Raw genomic sequence first — 17,421 nt, forward strand, 5'->3', positions numbered from 1 at the left:
AAAATGGAAGACATGTTGAACATATTTTATAAAAGTTTCATTATCAACCTTAATTAAACTCTCCCTTTTGTAGTTTTGTAATTTGCCAGTTGACAAATTTGAATATCTAGAACTCAAGCTCTGAATGAATATAATAACATGAAAAAAATAGTTATTTATAATGTTTCTTTCTTTTAACTTGTTTGGTTTGATATTGCACGATTTATGAGTGAAATTCTGCATCCAATGAAAAAATAATTTTCCATTTAGCAAAAAGTGATAGGTACATACCTTTATTTCGTTAAAAAATATTTGTTTGGACACCTTCTGATGTACAAAATTGAAACAAGATATCTTTCGTATATTTTTATCAGTCGTCAAATGGATTTCGCTTTGAAAAAATGACCATTTTTCGAAAGAAATGCTCATTTAAGAAAAACTATTGAACTTAGCCATAGAGAATACTTAATGAAATCTGTAGAGGTTTCGTTGGCGCTTCTTATAAATCAATAATATACAGGGTGTTCCATTTAATCTAAGGAAGATTTTGCAAATTTTCATTTACAATATTTGGCAAGCGGTTTTTCATACCCTGTATATCACAGGTCGATTTCAGATATATCGTTTGAGAGAGTTACTAATGTAGAATATTCGACCAAAAATAATTTCAACTGGACTTGGCACCACTTTATAATTTCAAATATTCTGAGTGACGAATATTGGAAAAAAAAACCTGTTATGCTAGATATCTCGAAAACCGTCAATATTTCCGAAGTGCAGATATACATAAAGTTTATTTTATTTTCTATGAAGAAACCCAAAAAGCGATAAAAAATATAGGTTGCCATTTAAAAAGACACAGTTGGGATCCGCCCAGGAAAAATCGAACACCCTGTGTGACCGCCAATATTTTTATTTTGTCGAGCTCGAGCAATAAGGTAATATTATAGAAAATTAGATTCCTATCTGCTTCCTATATAGAGATATGGAACACCGCGCCACTGTTGCAGGACCCTGTATATATATATATATATATATATATATATATATATATATATATATATATATATATATATATATATATATATATATATATATATATATATATATTAAATAGTATTGGTCCCAGCAAGAAACTTTGAGGTACTCCATAGTCGATCACCTCATCACTGCTCAATATATCATCGATTCTTTGCTTGCTGGCTCCTTCCTGTTGAATAACTTTCAAATAATTTCAATGAGTTACCCCGTATTCCGATATCTTCTAAAGACTGAAGGAGTAGATGGTGATTGACGGTGTCAAATGCTTTCGAAAGGTCAATGAAGACACACAGATTGGTTTTGCTTTCATTCAAGACCTCAGTTACTTTTGAAGTTAGAGTAAGTATAGCATCTTGGGTTGACATTTTTTCTCTAAATCCGAATTGATTGTTGAAAATCAGATTGTATTTATCAAGGAAAGAGATAAGCCTTTTTTTGATAATCTTTTCAAAAAATTTTGAGAGATGAGTGACTAATGAGATAGGACGATAATTTGTGATAATAGATGTGTCCCCTTTCTTAAACAGTGGAGTAACTATTGTTTTTTTGAAATCACTGGGGTAAACACCTTCCACCACACATCGGTTGAGAATATAAGTAAGGGGAATAGCCCTGTATAAGTCATAATCAACAGTAATTGCAGAATATCGACAGTAATTGAAATAAAATTGCTTCATTACGCATGGAATTGTTCTATAACTTTGATATCATAGTGACCCAATCTAACCCTTCCGTGAAAATAATTCCTTGCTTATCACGCTTATCACTGCGAAAAAGAAATTTTCAGAAAAAAATTTTCGATACGCATTTCGCAACCGACTGCTTGCTTAGACGATATATAGTAAGATGCGATCACAGTGACCCAGTCTAACACTTCCGTGACAATAATTCCTTGCTTACGACGCGTGTAGTTCATACACTGCGAAAAAGAAATTTTCTGAAAATATATTTTTGATACCTTTCGCAATCGACTGCCTAGACGATATATAGTAAGATGTGATCATAGTGACAAAATGTAACCCTTCCGTGAAAATAATTTCTAGCTTACGACGCGTTTGGGTCATACACTGCGAAAAAAAAAATCAGAGAGAATATTTCGATACATTTCGCAACCGACTGCTTAGACGATATACAGGGTCCTGCAACAGTGGCGCGGTGTTCCATATCTCTATATAGGAAGCAGATAGGAATCTAATTTTCTATAATATTACCTTATTGCTCGAGCTCGACAAAATAAAAATATTGGCGGTCACACAGGGTGTTCGATTTTTTCTGGGCGGATCCCAACTGTGTATTTTTAAATGGCAACCTATATTTTTTATCGCTTTTTCGGTTTCTTCATAGAAAATAAAATAAACTTTATGTATATCTGCACTTCGAAAATATTGACGGTTTTCGAGATATCTAGCATGACAGGTTTTTTTTCCAATATTCGTCACTCAGAATATTTGAAATTATAAAGTGGTGCCAAGTCCAGTTGAAATTTTTTTTTGGTCGAATATTCTACATTGGTAACTCTCTCAAACGATATATCTGAAATCGACCTGTGATATACAGGGTATGAAAAACCGCTTGCCAAATATTGTAATGAAAATTTGCAAAATCTTCCTTATATTAAATGGAACACCCTGTATATTATTGATCCATAAGAAGCGCCAACGAAACCTCTACAAATTTCATTAAGTATTCCCTATGGCTAAGTTCAATAGTTTTTCTTAAATGAGCATTTCTTTCGAAAAATGGTCATTTTTTCAAAGCGAAATCCATTTGACGACTGATAAAAATATACGAAAGATATCTTGTTTCAATTTTGTACATTAGAAGGTGTCCAAACAAATATTTTTTAACGAAATAAATGTATGTACCTATCACTTTTTGCTAAATGGAAAATTATTTTTTCATTGGATGCAGAATTTCACTCATAAATCGTGCAATATCAAACCAAACAAGTTAAAAGAAAGAAACATTATAAATAACTATTTTTTTCATGTTATTATATTCATTCAGAGCTTGAGTTCTAGATATTCAAATTTGTCAACTGGCAAATTACAAAACTACAAAAGGGAGAGTTTAATTAAGGTTGATAATGAAACTTTTATAAAATATGTTCAACATGTCTTCCATTTTCTTGAATGCAGAGCTGAAGTCTATGTTTGAAAGACTGTTCTACCCTGCGCAAGACAGCTGGTGTAATGCTGCGAAAAGCATTCGTTATTCTAAGTCGCATATTTTCGGGAGAAGTTGATGGCTCAACGTAAACCATATTTTTTATGTATCCCCATAAGAAAAAATCTAGTTTCGTCAAATCTGGTGATCTAGCGGGCCACCGTACAGGCCCATTCCGTCCTATCCATTTATTGGGAAATACTTCATTTAGATGATCTCTCACTTCTGCCGAATAGTGAGCAGGTGCACCATCATGTTGTAACCACATTCTATTGCGGAGGTCAAGAGGAATATCATCTAACAAACCTGGTAAATCATTTCGTAAGAAATTGAGATACATTGCACCGTTCATATGTCCCTCAAAAAAGTATGGACCAATTACATATTCTCCAATGATGCCTCCCCAGACATTTATCGACCACCTATGTTGATAATCCACCTGTCTCAATAAGTGAGGATTTTCTGTCGCATAATAATGGTAATTATGTCGATTTACAAATCCATTTTTATGGAATGTCGATTCATCCGACCATAAAATATTATTGAAAAAATATTCGTTTCGACGAATTTTGTTCATGGCCCAATTGCAAAATCTCACTCTTTTCTCGAAATCAGCATACAGTAGTTCTTGATGTAACTGAACGTGGTATGGATGCAAGCGATGTTTCTTCAATACTCGTTGCACTGATCTCTCACTTATATCCACTATTTCCCCAATTTGTCGTTGACTCCTACTAGGATCTTCTTCAACAGCAAGAAGAACTTGCAATTCATTATCTTCATTAGTAGCTGGCTTGATGCGCTCATGTTTGGAATAATTAATAGATCCAGTTTCAACGAATCGTCCCAAGACCTTTCGGAAAGATCTTTCATCTGGATGCCTTCTATCTGGATACCGTTGAGAATAAATTCTACTTGCCAATAAACAATTCCTGTCTGATTCACCTAATATGAAAATCATATCAATCAAATCACTTTTTGATAACAACATTCTGATGAAATTATACCGACAGTTCAACTTCACGATTGACTAAAAATTTCAATATTCATTTGCAGCCAAATATTTTCTTCTGTCATTTGCCAGACTACTTGATTTCCAATAAATATTTCATTCGTTGAAAGGTTGTTTTAGACCGAAAGAATATGGCACAAATTCCGAGATTTTTGAAATTATTGTAACTATTCAAGAACGTCCATTTTGTGGTGTAATTCGCAACTTGTTTATCTAGCAACAGGTAATTTTAGGAATGGGCGATATTTTAAGGAAAGGGTATTTTTTGTATATTCTTATCAGTCGTCAAATGGATTTCGCTTTGAAAAAATGACCATTTTTCGAAAGAAATGCTCATTTAAGAAAAACTATTGAACTTAGCCATAGGGAATACTTAATGAAATTTGTAGAGGTTTCGTTGGCGCTTCTTATGGGTGTTCCATTTAATATAAGGAAGAGTTTGCAAATTTTCATTTACAATATTTGGCAAGCGGTTTTTCATACCCTGTATATCACAGGTCGATTTCAGATAGATGTAGAATATTCGACCAAAAAAAAATTTCAACTGGACTTGGCACCACTTTATAATTTCAAATATTCTGAGTGACGAATATTGGAAAAAAAAACCTGTCATGCTAGATATCTCGAAAACCATCAATATTTTCGAAGTGCAGATATACATAAAGTTTATTTTATTTTCTATGAAGAAACCGAAAAAGCGATAAAAAATATAGGTTGCCATTTAAAAAGACACAGTTGAGATCCGCCCAGAAAAAATCGAACACCCTGTGTGACCGCCAATATTTTTATTTTGTCGAGCTCGAGCAATAAGGTAATATTATAGAAAATTAGATTCCTATCTGCTTCCTATATAGAGATATGGAACACCGCGCCACTGTTGCAGGACCCTGTATAGTAAGATGTGATCAAAGTGACCCAATCCAACCTTTTCGTGGAAATAATTCCTTGCTTACGACGCGTTTGGGTCATACACTGCGAAAAATAAATTTTCGAAAAAAATATTTTTGATGCCTTTCGCAACATACTGCTTAGACGATATATAATAGGATGTGATCACACTGACCTATTCTGACCCTTCCGTGAAAATAATTCTTTGCTTATGACGCATTTGGGTCATACACTGCAAAAAATAAATTTTCGAAAAAAATATTTTTGATATCTTTCGCAACCGACTGCTTAGACGATATATATTAAGATGTGATCATATTGATCCAATCTAACACTTCCGTGAAAATATTCACTTGCTCACGACGCGTTTGGGTCTTACATGAAAAAGAAATTATGTAAGTGTCATGAAATCAATTGGAAATTTATAGAAAAGGCATCTTTCCACACCCACCCAGGAGGTATTGCCACAAGAGCGCAAACAATCCCATATATATATATATATATATATATATATATATATATATATATATATATATATATATATATATCTAATTCGGGTGCGTTATTTTTTTGTTTTCGTGGAAGGTTCACCAAGAGCCTTATTAACACCACCTTGTCTGTAAATAATGAAAAAAGATTTCAACTCATTTTCATTTTACCGTTAATCTTCCTCACAACTTCCAAAATGAATCGCGGAAACAGCGCAGAAACCGCGAAAGTTTTCCAACCTCCCATCACAGCCTTACACATTCCTCACAAAATGTGCAACCTTTAAAGTTTTGGACTGCGTAAACAGAAATGGAATATTTCACAAGTTCGGACTTCTATTGTCTATTATATAAAATGATTTGAAATCCCTGAAACAAATAAATAAGAAGAATTGAAAATGAATAGCTGAAAATAACAATTATATTAACCAAAATAAACCTGAAATGAAATAATAGTGAAATAAAATACAAGTAAAAATAGAACAAATGAATAAATAAAAATAAAGAAATGAAAAAAGAAAATAAAAATAAAAAGTGGAGAGATTCCAAGTCACGTTAGTTCACGACGTTTCGATTGTTAGTATCTACAATCGTCTTCGGGTGATGAGTGGACTGATTCCTCCGAGAGATGACTATTTATAGATCGTTCAAGTACTTTCACTTATCCCCGCTTTCCATTTTCCGCTTCACTGGTTCCGTGGGAGATGACCGTTTTGGCGGAAGTTGGCCATTTTTCGCTTGATGATGGGTTTCCATATGTTGCGTATTTCTACGCTGGCTTGGCTGAATACGTTGTTGGACAACATGTATGTGGCTTTCTTGAATTTTCTCCTAAACCAATGTTCCTCTCTGTGCAAGATCTCATCTTGGGACCTCTCGATGTTGTGTTGATGGGTCCAAACATGGTCTGCTATTCCTGATTTGCTGATTTCCCCTCGCTGTGTGTGTTTCTTGTGCTCGGCAATGCGAACATTCAATGGCCTCTTAGTTTCACCGATATAGGATTCTCCACACTCACAGGGTATCCGGTAAATGCAATTCTTGGAATCGCAGTCCGCGTTTGGTGGCCTGGTTTTCGTGAGGCTGCTACGGATAGTGTTACCGTATCTGAAGCATGTTCTGATGTTGTACTTGGAACCAATTCTTCTTATCCTCTCCGATAATCCTCTGATGTAGGGAAGTGCAAGCACTGGTTGTGACGGCTTCTCTTCCTTGCGAGGCTCCTGCTGTCTACTCGCCAAAGTCTTTTCTACCATCGCTTTGGAGTAGCCATTCCGTTGAAGATCATTTTTGATGATGTCTAGTTCCTTCTCGAGACCTTCCTTCGTATTACAGAGCCCAAAAGCACGGTCTAATAGAGTCTTGATGATTCCTCTTTTAGTCGATTGATGGTGGTTGGATTCGTGGTTCAGATACTGTGTCGTATGAGTGGATTTTCGGTATACAGATGTTTCCCACTTAGTGTCGGTCCTCTTCACCAAAACGTCTAAGAATGGCAATTCGTTGTGGATTTCCTTCTCCATTGTGAAATTGATGGAAGGTCTCACGCTGTTGATGTGTTTCAGGATGGCGTCTAGTTCAGTATTCCCATGGTTACATATTATGAAGGTGTCGTCAACATATCTCAACCAGACTCGAGGTTTCTTGTGGGCTTCTTCAATGGCCAGAGTATCAAACCACTATATATATATATATATATATATATATATATATATATATATATATATATATATATATATATATATATATATATATATGTTGGCTATGACTGGTGAAAGTGGCGATCCCATTGGCAGTCCCTCATCTTGTGTAAATAATTCGTCCTTCAGTTGGAAATAACAGTTTCGTACACAGAAATGGAATACTTTCCATGTCTGCAAAAGGCCTCCGATCTTCTCTTTCAGCCTCACAAAATCCACACAAAACGAACAGTAAATTATTTATTAAATATACAATTTAATACTGGGCGCACACCCTCCCGAAGAGTCTTCACCTTGTCGTGGTGGGAGGGCTTGCGTACTGTGATGAAGTTACGGGCTATGTCGGCGGCAGCTCAACTGCTGGTAGGGTCTCCCATGCCAAAGAGGCCGTAAAGTCAGACTAAGAAGGCCTAATCCAGGGTGTTATGCGACGCGTGCCATACAGGGGGCACTATGGATGTGGACAACCCTTTTCCCTATACTCGTGGGACTTGAATGGACCATATAATCGATAGAACATCAGAGGAGGACTCTTCGAACGACTCCTCGCAAAATAAGACTATCTTGGAGGTGCAATCTGACCAGGAAAGTCATAGTCAAACGGCGGGAAACACGAGTCATGCCGAAATCATAACTGCAGGATTGACGAAAGTCGAACTGCAGAAGAAAAGGCTATCAGGGGCGCAAAGGCGCAAACTGATGAAAGCAAAGAAAATAGCTGCAGGAACATGGATTGAAAATCCATGTAATACAAAGGACCGCAGCAAAATAGAAAAAACTAAAGCAACTTCTGTGGAAATTGCCAAAAAAGGACCTAGAGAGGATTAAAAACTCTCCCACAGAAGGTACTGAAAAACCCCAGGGCTTCCAACAAACTGGGACTTATAGTGAGGCTGCTAGGGACCTGAGGGTGGCGGTCACTGACATGCGACATCCTGAGGTCACCCTGAGTCAGGGTCGAGCAGACCTTAGGAGGGACTTGACCGCGAATTGGACAATACTCCCTCTGGTAGCCTCGAAAACCTACAATTTAAAAAGACCTCATTTGGCGCAGGGGTCCTATGGATAACCTTTGCGAATGAAGGGACAAAAGAATGGCTCAGAGGAAGCATTGGGCAATCTTTGGGAGGGGGCGGACTTGACCATGGTCGAGGCCAACGAACTTCCGAAGAGACCGCGAGTCCTAGAATTCATTCCTGGCCGAAAAGATGAGGATGCTACAGTAAGGACACGCCTCAGTAAGCAGAATTCTGTCCTGGGAGTGAAAAATTGGATCCTTCTGAGCAGAAAAGTGGCCTTCTCTTCGAAGTTCCTTCAGGGGCTTGAAGGGGAACATGCCTACTATACGCTGGGCATGGTCACCTTCAAGGTCCTGAAGAGTCTTAACAGCAATTTTAAGAGTAATAAAAACAAACCTGCAACACGGCTGTCCTAACCAAATTGATGGGGGGTTTGATATTGCTCTCATACAAGAACCCTGGGTGTACAGGGGAAAAATAATAGGATTGGGGGCATCAGAGGGAAGTTAATTTATGATAGAACCTCAGAGACCCCAAAAACATGCATAATTATCCGTAAAGGATATCATCCTGAGGAAATCATCATTGGATCAGCATACCTTCCTAACGACAGTCCGGAACCATCACCAACCAGAGAAGTGGAAGAGTTGGTTAGGACCTGCCAAGCAGAGGGGCTACATCGACCAGGTTAGTATGATTTTCATAAAAGAAGTGGACAGCACTGCCTGTAGATTTGTTTTCTTGAAATCCATGCTGAGTATCGTTTATCGAGTGATTTAGCTTCAAGTCAGAATTCAGCCTCTCTAAATAGGCGTATTCAAATATTTTTGAAAATATGAAGGGAATGGTTATGGGACGATAATTAATAACCAGTTGAGGATCCCCTATTTTCAGAATCGGAACGACCCTGCCAGTCTTTAGGTAATCTGGAAAATTACCATTTGAAAATGAGAGGTTGACGAAATAGGTCAAAGGAGATATTATAAAAGAGACAACCTTTTTTAATGAAAATGATGGTATGTCTTCGAAGCCAGCAGATCTCTTATTTTTTAACTTATTTTGTAGTAGTTCAGATAATTCCAGTTGCGTATACGGATATAATAAAAACATTGTCTGCAGAGAATATTCGGAATTATTAACAAAGTTCGTAGCAAAACCATCCGGTATAGTCTTAAGTATATCAAGTGGGGCACTTTTAAAAAATAAGTCGAAAGAATTAGCAACATCTACGGGACTCTCTAGTAGGTTATTTTCATTAGTTAGGAATGAAATATTTTGCATTTCAATATTCTTATTTTTTGAAAAGTCATTTATTACTTTCCAAGCGGTTTTTGTGGGATTATCAGATGTTTCAATTAGAAACATCTGATCCGTAAGAAACATTATCAATAATAATGTTTCTTACGGGTTGCCTTTAACAGGTTTATATGATCCTTTTTTTTTGATCTTTATAATATTGACGTAGTTCAGGAAATGTCCTTGATAACGCATGTAAGTTTTTTAAATTAGTAGACGATTGTCTTACATCATTATTTATCCACTTAGTATTTCTTTCCGCAGATTGTCTAGTTATCAACGGGGAATATACATTAAAGTGGAAGGTGAAAATATTTATAAAGTAAGTGAAAGCTTCATTTGTATAAAAAATATCATACAGTTGATTCTAGTTTTCAGTCATAAGGCCGTGAATGAAATTATTTATTGAACTATCAGTAAAATGTCTTGCCCGAGGGTATAACTATTTTGCAGATCTGCAGGTCAACAAATTGTTCTCAGTAGACAGTGCTCTCGTAATCATGTAGGAGGACAGAAATTTTTGCAGGTCGTGTCTACCAAACATGAATCTTGACAAGGTTAATCATTTTAGACAGAAAAAACTTCGAACCCCCACCCTTTGAGTATGGAAAAATTCCGCATTTTTCATTAAATTGAAAATAAACCTTGCAGGTCGGCAGAAATTCTTGCAGGTCGGATATGCCAAACATGAATCTCGACTAGGTTAATCATTTTCGGCAGAAAAATTTTCCAACCCCCACCCAAAAATTTCACAATTCTCAAAAAAGTGGAAATACATTTTGCAGGTCGGCGGAAATTCTTGCAGGTCGGGTATGCCAAACATGATACTCGACCAGGTTGATCATTTTCGACAAAAAAAATTTCAACCCCCACCCTTTGAGTATGGAAAAATTCCACATTCCTCATTAAATTGAAAATAAACCTTGCAGGTCGGCAGAAATTCTTGAAGGTCGGGTATGCCAAACATGAATCTCGACTAGGTTAATCATTTTCGACAGAAACATTTTCCAACCCCCACCAAAAAATTTCACAATTCTCAAAAAAGGTTAAATCCTTTTTGCAGGTCGGCGAAAATTCTTGCAAACATAAATCTCGACCAGGTTAATCATTTTCGACAAAAAAAAATTAATCCCCACCCTTTGAGTATGGAAAAATTTCACATTCCTCATTAAATTGATAATAAACCTTGCAGGTCGGCAGAAATTCTTGCAGGTCGGGTATGCCAAACATGAATCTCCACCAGGTTAATCATTTTCGACAAAAAAAAATTCAACCCCCACCCTTTGAGTATGGAAAAATTCCACATTCCTCATTAAATTGAAAATAAACCTTGCAGGTCGGCAGACATTCTTGCAGGTCGGGTATGCCAAACATGAATCTTGACCAGGTTAATCATTTTCGACTAAAAAAATTTCAACCCCCACCCTTTGAGTATGAAAAATTCCACATTCCTCATTAAATTGAAAATAAACCTTGCAGGTCGGCAGAAATTCTTGCAGGTCGGGTATGCCAAACATGAATCTCGACCAGGTTGATCATTTTCGACAAAAAAAATTTCAACCCCCACCCTTTGAGTATGGAAAAATTCCACATTCCTCAATAAATTGAAAATAAACCTTACAGGTCGGCAGAAATTCTTGCAGGTCGGGTATGCTAAACATGAATCACTACCAGGTTAATCATTTTCGACAAAAAAAAAATTCAACCCCTACCCTTTGAGTATGGAAACATTCCACATTCCTCATTGAATTGATAATGAACCTTGCAGGTCGGCAGAAATTCTTGCAGGTCGGGTATGCCAAACATGAATCTCGACCAGGTTAATCATTTTCGACAAAAAAAATTTCAACCCCCACCCTTTGAGTATGGAAAAATTCCACATTCCTCATTTAATTGAAAATAAACCTTGCAGGTCGGCAGAAATTCTTGCAGGTCGGGTATGCCAAACATGAATCCCGACCAGGTTAATCATTTTCGACAAAAAAAAATTTCAACCCCCACCCTTTGAGTATGGAAAAATTTAACATTCCTCATTAAATTGAAAATAAACCTTTTGCAAGCTTTATTTGCATAATAAAACTGAGTAAGTATTCGTTCTTAATCGTTTTGAATTTGGACTCTCGCAAAAATAGTGTATCGCTTATATTTTTCTTCAAATATTAGTGAATATTACACACTCTTCTACATGTTTTGTGAGTATATTTCTGTATATTGTATGTAAATGAGTGAGTGACAAAAAAACCTTTATTATTATACCCAATAGGTGGTGCTAATCGAGCCCTTTTTCTAATCCCCCATTCATCAGAATAGACATTTCACAGAATATCTGGATGGTGAATAGATTTAGAAATAAATTATTATTATCTTCACCTATTAGTTATTATAAGTTGCTGCAGTTGAAGCACCTGAACTTTTTAGGAACCATGAAATGAATTAGTAATATATGACTCTATCGCGAAAAATTCAACAGAAAGCTCGTTTTTCGATAACTGATTAGAATAGTGAAATAGACGTAAAAATAGAATCAATAAAATAAGAATCTTCCCATTGGCGAGGGAAATTCTAGTTTTCTTTCGGGTTTTGTTGATTCTGTTTGTGTAGACGTCAATATCTGCACACTCAAATTATTATTGAAGTCTCTAAAATTGAGAAATGAAATTATTTTCGGCAAAATTTGAAAAAAATGTAAATGTGTTGAAAAAAAGAGCAGTGCAATTCTTATAACGTTTTTTCATAAAAAGGTAAAAATTTCAAATGTTAATCAAATATCTTTTGTCCATTCTTTCATTTTGTTATAATTTTGATGAAAATATATTTTTTATACAGAGTTCAGCTGCAGGTTTTTCCGGGTTTTCCTGCAGCTGAAAAAGCAAATGCGCCACTGGAATCAATGAAGTCGCCCCGGAGCGCCAATTAATTTTTATTGTTGTATTTATTTTATTTTTATCGTTGTTCAAAAATATTTAAACTGAAAAAATTTGGAAAAACTTCGTTCGAGAAACATGTTAAGTATATGTGTGAGTGCGTGTATATGATTATTTACCTTTTTTTTACGTTTGTGGGGAATCTACAAATCTATGTTTCACCATATCATTTTGGATAGTCGGGATCAATAAGCTTGTTACCTCTTGTTCATGAACTGTAATTTCAGCATCATCAGCTGCTTCCACAATTTTTATATTTCAAGGATTGTGCTTTCTACCAGTTTTATAACCCCTTTCTTTTCTCATAACTGTTGATAATTTTATTCTTTTTTGCTTATTTTTAAAGTTTCCAATCGATAGTTGGGCAGCTTTTATGTGATGGCAATCTTTTTTTACTTTACATGAACAAATTTCGTTTGGAAAGAGGGTAACTACATAGTTTGCACGTTCGCCAGATTTAATGAACGCCTGACTTTCTGGAACCCATTTACCCCTTCTTTCCATTAACATTGTTTTTGCAATATTGAAGTTCGTGTGAATAGTTTCCTCATTTTTAATTATGTCTTTGTCTCTATTTTCGAATACATTCGGCAAACGATCTAGAGCAACAGTGGAAGTTGGCCAATGAACTTCATCTGCATTAACAGACAAATTATTTTCAGTTTTTTGAGAATTGCGATAAGCATGGGTGGGGGTTGGAAAATTTTTCTGTCGAAAATGATTAACCTGGTCGGGATTCATGTTTGGCACACTCGACCTGCAAGAAGTTCTGCCGACCTGCAAGGTTTATTTTAAATTTAATGAGGAATGTTGAATTTTTCCATACTCAAAGGGTAGGGGTTGAAATTTTTTTGTCGAAAATGATTAACCTGGTCGGGATTCATGTTTGGCACACTCGATCTGCAAGAAGTGCTGCCGACCTGCAAGGTTTATTTTAAATGTAATGAGGAATGTTGAATTTTTCCATACTCAAAGGGTAGGGGTTGAAATTTTTTTGTCGAAAATGATTAACCTAGTCGAGATTCATGTTTGAATGCAAGAATTCCTGCCGACCTGCAAGGTTTATTTTCAATTTAATGAGGAATGTGGAATTTTTCCATACTCAAAGGGTGGGGGTTAAAAATTTTTTTGTCGAAAGTGATTAACCTGGTTGAGATTCATGTTTGGCATACCCGACCTGCAAGAATTTCTGCCGACCTGCAAGGTTTATTTTCAATTTAATGAGGAATGTGGAATTTTTCCATACTCAAAGGGTGGGGATTCGAAGTTTTTTCTGTCTAAAATGATTATGTTTATCCTGAAAGAAACAGCAGCAAAATTCTGATTGCTTATCAATACAAAATTGTTTTAAATTAATATTATTTTTATGTTTAAAGCTTTTTTTACCCATATTCCTACTCCACCTCTCTTTACGTCTGTATTACGAGTATAACTACTAACTAACATAAAACCTTCAAGACAGATATGACTAACTGATTCTGCAGTTTCCCACAGTTCATTCAGACATATAATATTAATATTTTCGAAGTTATTAATCTCTAAGAGAATATCACATATTTCATCATTATTAATACTTTGCACATTCAGTAACAATAGTTTTGGATTAAATATTACCTCTGGAACTGGGAGTGCTGGTGAAGATATAAAAAATTATTAATGCACGCATTTTTTGGCCAGATCGCCGGATTCATTGCTTTTTTAAAATTGTCCTGATAGATCCGAACTTTGAAAAAGGCATACAAGTCAGGATAACGACATATCATAGTCTCACAAAGTAAAGTTTTAGTAGGGTTTCCAAGGCTGTCACACTCCTAGCGGGATCAATCCTATAGACGTGAAAGTCAACAAATTTGGGAATACCTCTAATAGTTCCAGCGATTCCGTCTGTACCAGTACCAACAACCAATTGTCTACTTTTCTTTTTTTTATGAGTCACCTTTTTCCATTGGCTGTCATTGGGTAAGATATCATCATTTAGATGTACTACAGATGCCATGATTTTTTCCTCTGTTTTCATAAGTTCATTACTTCCAGTAGAGGTGACGTTGTGTTCCGCAGTACTGGGAGTATTGGAATCACTAGTCTCAGCTAGATTGATATACTTTTTACACTTTTTCTGTGTTTCATTTTCCATCAAAGCACGGTGACACTTTTTCTCGCGTGACTACGGTAATTTTGGCACAAATGGCAACACCGTTTGTGGAAGAATGTTTGGTGAACGGGACACTTGTCTGTTGCGTTTTTTTGCATGGGTCACTTTTTTGATATTTTTATGAGATCCGCATTTTTTGGTTTGTTTGTTTTTTCTACCTTCTTGAATTGATCGATTTGGTCGTTTAACATATTGATTTTCTAACGTGATTCATCAATTTCTGCTGACGATCAAAGTTATATTTGATTTTTACATTCGAACATTTTCGAAAGAATCTAGTCAATTCCAATGGTGGGGGTAGATCTCCAAAACTATAGAAATATGCGACCTATTTCCCAAATTTTTTGTATGCCACCCAATGTGTTTCTGGTCCACTTATTCCATCTAAATTGACAATAGCTGTCTCGTTTTGTCTTGGACCTGAAGAGGGTAATCTGTCACCACAAAAATGTGGAATTTTCATTTTTTGTGCATAATAATTGAGATCGATATCGGTGAGAGGCCTCTGAGGTAGAAGATCAACTAGTTTTTCATTTTGTTTGTGGGTTTCTATGGTTTTAAATATAGTCCTAAACCTTTACGGTACGGCTTAAGGTATATTCGACTACCGCGACTACAGCCTCCAAGGTTTTATTGTGACGATTGGCTTCCATTAAAGCCGCTCTGCTGGATTTTGCTGAATTTACGGACTTGGTAATACCAGCAGCGGCTTCCGTCAAACTCCCTAGTGCGGATAGTCCAGCAAAAATTGGTATCAATGGCAAAAGTCCACCGATCTTGGGAACAGGATTATGCGTGGTGTGCGGATTTTCTTCTTTCCACCGGCAGCTTTGAGGTATTTACGTGCCGCCTGCAATGCCACAGTGATGGCATTTTTGCTATTATTCGTCACAAATTGATCACCGCCAGCTTTCTTCAATACATTTCGCCCTTTATGAACCATCCCAACACCAAATGCAACTTTTCTAATTTTAATTTTTTTTTCGTTTGTTTTTTCTTACTTTTTTCTTATTGGTGCTGCAACCCATGCCCATATGTCTTTTTACTTTCATAGTGTTGGTGACAAGTAATGCAGCTGCTCTTTCCCCAATACTCGCGTCCTTCGATTTAACCCTATCCCAAGCGCTGTATTCAAGTTCTTTGTCAGCTAAATGTCTAGCTGCGAGATCGGATGGATGCTTAGAATATTGAATATCGTGTTTTTTGCATTCAATAACAAATTTATTGATTCCAGGATCGTTGCGAGCTAAACGTTGTTTCAATTTTGTACCCGGTCCACAGTATTGATAACCTCCGTGTATATTTAATTCGAAAGGAAGTTTTTTTATTAAATCATTAACCAAACCACAACCTCTTTTAATTTTACTATCACATTCAATACGTCCGTATCGTTTGATGGTACACATTGAAATGAATAAGCTAATAACATTTATATAGTCTCCAACCACGGCACGATTCGCATTGTAAAACAGAAAGGAAAGTTCGCTGTAGATAATCTAGATGAGAAATTTGGGTGTGAATTGAATGGACAAAGAGTATGCAGACATGGTCCACTACTTCCATCATCAGTTCGAGGACTCATTATAGGACCTTAAAATACACAAGGACTGAGATTTAGAAATGTGTATCTCTATTCGAAATCACTCAATCAACCTAAATATCAGTACTTGCGAAATTTTTTGGAACCTATAAAAGGATTAGGTTTTTATACATTCAGCAATAATGCAGAAATAGTGGAACCCTCCGATGCTTAGCCTAATTTTTTTTTCATTTTCGATGATGTGATATGTGAGAAGCAGAATATTATTAGATCATATTCACGGGTGCCCAAACAGTCAGTGTGTGACAATACCAATTTCATCATAATGTTTAAACAAGATGAGACGAATTTACACCACATTTATTCAGATCATGTATTACCCGATGTAACATTCAAGCAATTCCAACTGGTGTGGGAGGACCAATATGGATTTCTAGTCGTTGATAAGGATATAAAAATAGATGAAGGTAGATATCGCAAAGGATTCGATAGTTTTATATATCCATGATCTTGTTATTCAAGTTTATTCGATCACTGAATATTGTAGAGGTCACTTCAGCGAATTAAGCTATAATGTAAAAAAGACAATATGAATACAAAAAATGATTCTGAAAATAAAAACAATGAAATGAATTTGAAACGTCAGCTAGTCGAGACAACGGAAGCTGTCAGGCAGAAATTCAACTCTATCAAGAATGATAATATTGAAAATCATACGACACTCGAAAAATTGTATGAGCCCATAACGAAACCATTGGATGTTTTATCATCAAATGCTACTTCGAAATCATCAGTCATGCCATGGAAATGTTCAATCTACTTCAAATTATCCCATGAGTACTTCAATAGAAAAAAACAATCTTTTGGAAGTGTATCATATGTGAATAGTGACACGAACACACTTCAAGACGATATGACAACAACTCTATTCGAAACACCATCATCGTCCCACATCGATTCCTCGGATCTTGACTCCTCACCTAATATGAATGAAAGTCGTGAAGGTGTTTTGGCAAAACATTTGAATAATGTAAAAACTATAAATTCAGCATATGATGGAACATTTGGTGTACGTATGGATCCTATTATACAAAAGCTGAAAATGGGAAGTCTAGTGGTACATTTCAAAGATGAAAATATTTCATTTTGGGATGATACTAAAGTGAAAGAATATGAATGCGAAGGTATTCCAGACTTGTATGATATGATCTTTCTG

This window comes from Leptinotarsa decemlineata, unplaced genomic scaffold, assembly GCF_025532065.1.
Source record: "Leptinotarsa decemlineata unplaced genomic scaffold, Ldec_3_MD MMD2_tig00003308_RagTag_RagTag, whole genome shotgun sequence".
In the NCBI taxonomy this organism is placed as follows: Eukaryota; Metazoa; Arthropoda; class Insecta; order Coleoptera; family Chrysomelidae; genus Leptinotarsa; species Leptinotarsa decemlineata.